Source organism: Cygnus olor, chromosome 26 (assembly GCF_009769625.2).
Source record: "Cygnus olor isolate bCygOlo1 chromosome 26, bCygOlo1.pri.v2, whole genome shotgun sequence".
NCBI classification, from domain to species: Eukaryota; Metazoa; Chordata; class Aves; order Anseriformes; family Anatidae; genus Cygnus; species Cygnus olor.
The window spans coordinates 5,958,101-5,964,575 of NC_049194.1; positions in this window are offsets into that span (position 1 = coordinate 5,958,101).

Genomic DNA, 6,475 nt, shown 5'->3' on the forward strand with positions numbered 1-6,475 from the left:
AAACAACATCACTTATTGGCTTGGCTCTGGTCAGCAGTGGGGCCCTTACCTAACATGGGGCAGCTTCTAGATTCTTCTCACAGAAACTACCCCTATGCCCCCCTGCTACCAAAACCTTGCCACGTAAACCCACTACAGCTCCCCAAGGCAGTTCAGGTATACCCAAAGGCTTCTGTTGGGAGCACTTTTTGATGGGAGAAAGTGGCGCCGTACGTGTATTTTAGGGTCTTAATTAAGGACCCCAGGCGCCTACTCCCGATGAACCCCTCGGACCCCTTGGCAGACCTGGTGCGCAGACTCCCACCGAGCCCCCGCACCCTGTGGCGGACCCCAGGTGCGGATTCCGGCTGAGCCCCGAACCCCACGGCGGACTCCAGGTGCTCACTGCTGCTGAGGCCCTGAAGCCTTCTGTGGACCCCGTGCGCTGACTGTCCACCAAGCCGCCCGGGGCCGTGCTGCGGACCCAGGGCGCCGACTCCTGCTGGGGTCTCGGACCCTGTGGTGGACCCCAGGCTTCAACTCCTGCCGAGCCTTCAGAGCCAGCAGCGGACCCTGGGCGCCAACTCCAGCCGAGGCCCTGGACCCTGTGGAGGACCCCGGGTGCCGAATCCCACCGAGCGCCTGGACCCCTCGGCAGACCCCGTGCACTGACTCCCACCAAGACCCCGTACCCCGCTGCAGACCCCGGTGGCCGACTCCTGCCGAGCCCCCACACCCGGTGGCAGACCCTGGGTGCTGAATCCCTCTGAGACCCATGGAGGAACCATGCGTGGACTCCTGCTGAGGCCACAGACCCTTCAATGGACCCCATGCGCCGACTCCCGTTGAGCCCCTGGATGCCTTGGTCCCCAGATCTGGTCCCCAGAATTTTTTCGCCAGGAACACGATTCGACAGAGCTGTCAACTGTTTTTTTTCAGCGTTGAGTATGCTGAAATGGTCCCTGGTTTGAAAAGAACCACTTCCCAGCCTGTCTCTAAAAATAGTTGCTTAGGGCTAAAATCTGAGTTTCCTTTCTGTTACTTGAACGTCCAGAGAGACTCATCCTCCCTTCTCAGTTGACTTCGGTGCTGCCTAGTCTTCAGATTTTCAGTACTCAGTCGTGTAGCCCAGACACTCATATTTTGAGAGGGATTGCACTCCCCTTACGTAATATGGGAATCCCATTTTTCTGTCTCAAGGGTGAATGGTGTAAGGCACTTAGAAATCATTGCAGATTGTGGTTGTTGTCAATTGCCATGTAAATTAAGGCCATGCAAGTACCTTCTACTGTTTCATCTTCCCTTTCATTTGTTGTCTGGTTACTACTCAATATTACATACTGGGTGAAATGTCCTAAAAAGACCTTACTCTTTAATTTTAACAACTTTTGTTTTTTCTTTCTCTAGGTCTGCCAGCAGCTGACAAGGTAGAAAGACAACACTTCACATTACGTAGATCACACTTGTCTGATTCTCTGAAATGATATCATACCTATAGTCTGCTGCAGGCTGAAAAGTAGCCTATGCCTCAGGTACTGTTTTAGGCCTTTGATTTTGTTACTGCATCCTTGTAAGCCTTCAAAAGGGAAATGAAATTATCCTATTCAGAAGAAACACCATCCGGAGGGTGTCCCCCAGGGTGCCCTGGGACCTGCCAGTGGTCAAGGGATGGGTTCTTGGGGCGCTCAGGGGCCCACCGCGGGTCTCAGGGGTGGGTCCTCCAGGGTGCCCCGGGGCCCGCCGGGGGTCACCGGGGTGGGTCCTCAGGGGCGCCTTGGGGCCTGGCAGGGGTCACCGGGGTGGGTCCTCCGGGGCGCCCGGGGGCCCGCCGGGGGTGACCGGGGTGAGTGCTCTCTGGCGCCTGGGGGCCTGCCGGGGGTCAGCAGGGTGAGTCCTCCGGGGCCCCCGGGGACCCGACGGGGGTTCACCAGGGTGGGTCCTCCGGAACACCCGGGGGCCCACTGGGGTCACTGGGGTGGGTCCTTCGGGGTGCCCGGGGGCCTGCTGCGGGTCACCGGGGTGGGTCCTCCAGGGCGCACGGGTTGCCCGCCGCAGATCACCAGGGTGAGTCCTCCGGAACGCCCGGGGGCCCGCTGGGGTCACTGAAGTGGGTCCTCCGGGGTGCCCGGGGGCCCGCCGCGGGTCTCAGGGGTGGGTACTCCAGGGCATCCGGGGGCCCGCCGTGGGTCTCCGGGGTTGGTCCTCCAGGGCACACCGGCGTCCTGCCAGGGGTCACTGGGGTGGGTACTCTGGGCCGCCCAGGCCCGCCGGGGTCTGCTGTGTGGGTCCTCTGGGTCGCCTGGGGCCCCGCCTGGGGTTACCAGGGTGGGTCCTCTGGTGCGCCCGGGGGCCCGCCGGGGGTCACCGGGGTGGGTCCTCCGGGGCGCCCGGGGGCCCGCCGGGGGTCAATGGGCTGGGTCCTCCGGGGCACCCGGGGGACTGTCGGGGAGTCAACTGGGTGGGTCCTCCAGGGCGCCTGGGGGCCCAGCGGGGGTCACCGGGGTGGGTCCTCCGGGGCGCCCGGGAGCCCGCCGGGGGTCAACGGGCTGGGTCCTCCGGGGCGCCTGGGGGACTGTCGGGGAGTCAACTGGGTGGGTCCTCCAGGGCGCCTGGGGGCCCAGCGGGGGTCACCGGGGTGGGTCCTCCGGGGCGCCCGGGGTCCGCCGTTGACCACCTGGGTGGGTCCTCCGGGGCGCCCAGGGGCCTGCCGGGGGTCACCGGGGTGGGTCCTCCAGGGCGCCCGGGAGCCTGGCGGGTTTCACCTGGGTGGGTCCTCCGGGGCATCCGGGGTCCGCCGGGGGTCAGCTGGATCGGTCATGCAGGGCGCCCGGGGTCCAGCTGGGGGTCACTGGGGTGGGTCCTCCTGGGCGCCCGGGGGCCCGCCGGGGGTCACCGGGGTGGGTCCTCCTGGGCGCCCGGGGGCCTGCCGGGGGTCACCAGGCTGGGTTCTCCGGGGCGCCTGGACCTGCCGGGCGTCACCGGCGTGGGTCCTCTGGGGCGACCGGGGGCCCGTCGGGGGACACCGGGTTGGGTCCTCTGGAGCGCCCGTGGGCCCGCCGGGGTCACCGGCGTGGGTCGTCCGGGGCGACAGGGTCCCGCTGTGGGTCACCGGGGTGGGTCCTCCTGGGCACCCGGGGATCCGCCGGGTATCACCGGGGTGGGTCCTCCGGGGCTCCCGTGCGCCCGCTGAGGGTCACCAGGGTGGGTCCTCCGGGGCGCCGGGGGTATGCCGCGCGTCACCGGGGTGAGTCCTCCGGGGCGCGCGGGGCCCGCTGTGGGTCACTGGGATGGGTCCTACAGGGCGCCTGTGCACCTGCCGGGAATCACCGGGGTGGGTCCTCCGGGGTGCCCGTGGGCCCGCTTGGGTTCACCGGGGCGGGTCCTCCGCGGCGCCCAGTGGCCCGCTGCGGGTCACCGGGCTGGGTCCTCCGGGGCCCCCGGTGGTCCGCCGGGTATCACCGGGCTGGGTCCTCCGGGACGCCTGGTGGTCCGCCAGAGGTCACCGGGGTGGGTCCTCCATGGCGCCCGTGCGCCCACTGGGGGTCACCAGGGTGGGTCCTCCAGGGTGCCCGAGGGTATGCCGGGCGTCAATGGGGTGCGTCCTTCGGGGCGCCAGGGGATCCGCTGTGGGTCATCTGGGTGGGTCCTCCGGGGCGACCAGGGTCCGCCGGGGGTCACCGGGGTGTGTCCTCCGGGGCGCCCAGGGTTCCGCAGGGGGTCACCGGGGTGGGTCCTCTGGGGCGCCCGGGGGCCCGCCGGGGGTGACGGGGGTGGGTCCTCTGGGGCGACAGGGTCCCGCTGTGGGTCACCGGGGTGGGTCCTCCGGGGCGCCCGGAGGTCTGCTGGGTATCACCGGGGTGGGTCCTCCAGGGCGCCAGGGGGACCTCCGGGGGTCACCGGGGAGGGTCCTCCGGGGCATCCAGGGGACCGCCGGGGGTCACCGGGGTGGGTCCTTCGGGGCGACAGGGTCCCGCTGGGGGTCACCGGGCTGGGTCCTCCGGTGCCCCCAGGGGTCCGCCGGGAATCACCGGGGTGGGTCCTCCGGGGCGCCCGGGGGTCCGCCAGGGGTCACCAGGGTGGGTCCTCCGGGGCGCCCGGGGGCCCGCTGTGGGTCACTGGTGTGGGTCCTAGAGGGCGCCCGTGCACCTGCCGGGGGTCACCGGGGTGGGTCCTCCGGGGCCTCCGTGCACCTGCCGGGGGTTACCGGGGAGGGTCCTCCGGGGCGCCCGCACACCTGCCGGGGGTCACCGGGGTGGGTCCTCCGGGGCGCCCAGTGGCCTGCCGCGGGTCACCGGGGTGGGTCCTCCTACACGCCCGGGGATCCGCCGGGGGTCACCGGGGTGGGTACTAAGGGGCGCCCAGGGGCCTGCCGGGGATCTCCGGGGTAGGTCCTCCGGTGCACCAAGGGGCCTGTCGGGGGTCACCCGGGTACGTCCTCCGGGCCAACCGGGAGTCCGCCGGGGGTCACTGGGGTGGGTCTTCCGGGGAGACAGTAGCCCGCTGTGGGTCATCTGGGTGGTTCCTCCGGGGCAACCGGGGTGCGCCGGGTGTCACCGGGGTGGGTCCTCCGGGTCGCCCGGGGGCCCGCTGTGGGTCACTGGGGTGGGTCCTCCAGGGCGCCCGTGCACCTGCCGGGGGTCACCGGGGTGGGTCCTCCGGGGAGCCAAGGGGCCCGCTGTGGGTCTTCTGGGTGGGTCCTCCGGGGCGATCGGGTTCCGCCGGGGGTCACTGGGGTGTGTCGTCCGTTGCGCCCAGGGTTCCGCGGGGGGTCACCGGGCTGGGTCCTCCAGGGCGCCCGGAGGTATGCCGGGCGTCACCGGGCTTGTTCCTTCGGGGCGCCCGGGTACCCGTCGGGGGTCACCGGGCTGGGTCCTCCGTGGCACCCGGGGGCCTGCTGGGGGTGGCCAGGGTGGGTCTTTCAGGCGCACTGAGGACCGCCGGGGGTCACCGGGGTGGGTCCTCCCAGGGCGCCTGTGCACCTGCCGGGGGTCATCGTGGTGTGTCCTCCGGGGCGACCGGCGGCCCGCCGGGGGTCACCAGGGTGGGTCCTCTGGGGCGCGCGTGGGCACACTGGGTATCACCGGGTTGGGTCCTCCGGGGCGCCCGGGGTCCACCGGATGTCACCGGGGTGGGTCCTCCGGGGCACCCGGGGGCCCGCCGGGGGTCACCAGGGTGGGTCCTCCTACACGCCCGGGGATCCGCCGGGGGTGACCGGGGTGGGTACTAAGGGACGCCCAGGGGCCTGCCGGGGATCACCGGGGTAGGTCCTCCGGTGCACCAAGGGGCCTGCCGGGGGTCACCCGGGTACGTCCTCCGGGCCGACCGGAAGTCCGCCGGGGGTCACTGGGGTGGGTCTTCCAGGGAGACAGTAGACCGCTGTGGGTCATCTGGGTGGTTCCTCCGGGGCAACCGGGGTCCGCCGGGTGTCACCGGGGTGGGTCGTCCGGAGCGCCCAGGGGTATGCCAGGGGTTACCTAGGTGGGTCCTCCGGGGCGCCCGGGGGTATGCCGGGTGTCACCGGGGTGGGTCCTCTTGGGCGCCCGGGGGCCCGCTTCGGTTCACCGGGGTGGGTCCTCCTGGGCTCCCGGGGGCCCGCTGTGGGTCACTGGGGTGGGTCCTCCGGGGCCCCCAGGGGTCCGCCAGGTATCACCGGGCTGGGTCCTCGGGGGCGCCCGGGGACCCGCTGTGGGTCATCTGGGTGGGTCCTCCGGGGCGACCGCGGTCCACCGGAGGTCACCGTGGTGTGTCCTCCGGGGCTCCCGGGGTTCCGCGGAGGGTCACCGGCGTGGGTCCTCCGGGGCGCCCGGGGGCATGTCGGGCGTCACCGGCGTGGGTCCTCCGGGGCGCCTGGGGTCCGCCAGGTGTCACCGGGGTGGGTCCTCCGGGGCGCCCGGAGGTATGCTGGGCGTCACCGGGTTGGTTCCTCCGCGGCGCCCGGGTACCCGTCGGGGGTCACCGGGTTGGGTCCTCTGTGGCACCCGGGGGCCCGCTGGGGGTGGCCAGGGTGGGTCTTTCGGGTGCACTGAGGCCTGCCAGGGGTCACCGGGGTGGGTCCTCCGGGGCGCCCGTGCACCTGCCGGGGGTCATCGTGGTGGGTCCTCCGGGGCGACCGGCGGCCCGCCGGGGTTCACCGGTGTGGGTCCTCTGGGGCGCCCAGGGGCCCACCGGGTGTCACCGGGGTGTGTCCTCCGGGGCGCCCGGGGGCCCGCTGGGGGTCACCGGGGTGGGTCCTCCGGGGCCCCCGGAGGTCCGCCGGGGGTCACCGGGCTGGGTCCTCCGGGGCGCCTGGGGGTCCGCCAGGGGTCACCGGGGTGGGTCCTCCAGGGCGCCCGTGCAGCCGCCGGGGGTCACCGGGGTGCGTCCTCCAGGGCGCACGGGGACCTGCCGGTGGTCACCGGGGTGGGTCCTCTGGGGCTCCCTGGGGTCAGCCGGGGGTCACTGGGGTGGGTCCTCCGGGGAGCCAAGGGGCCCGTTGTGGGTCTTCTCGATGGGTCCT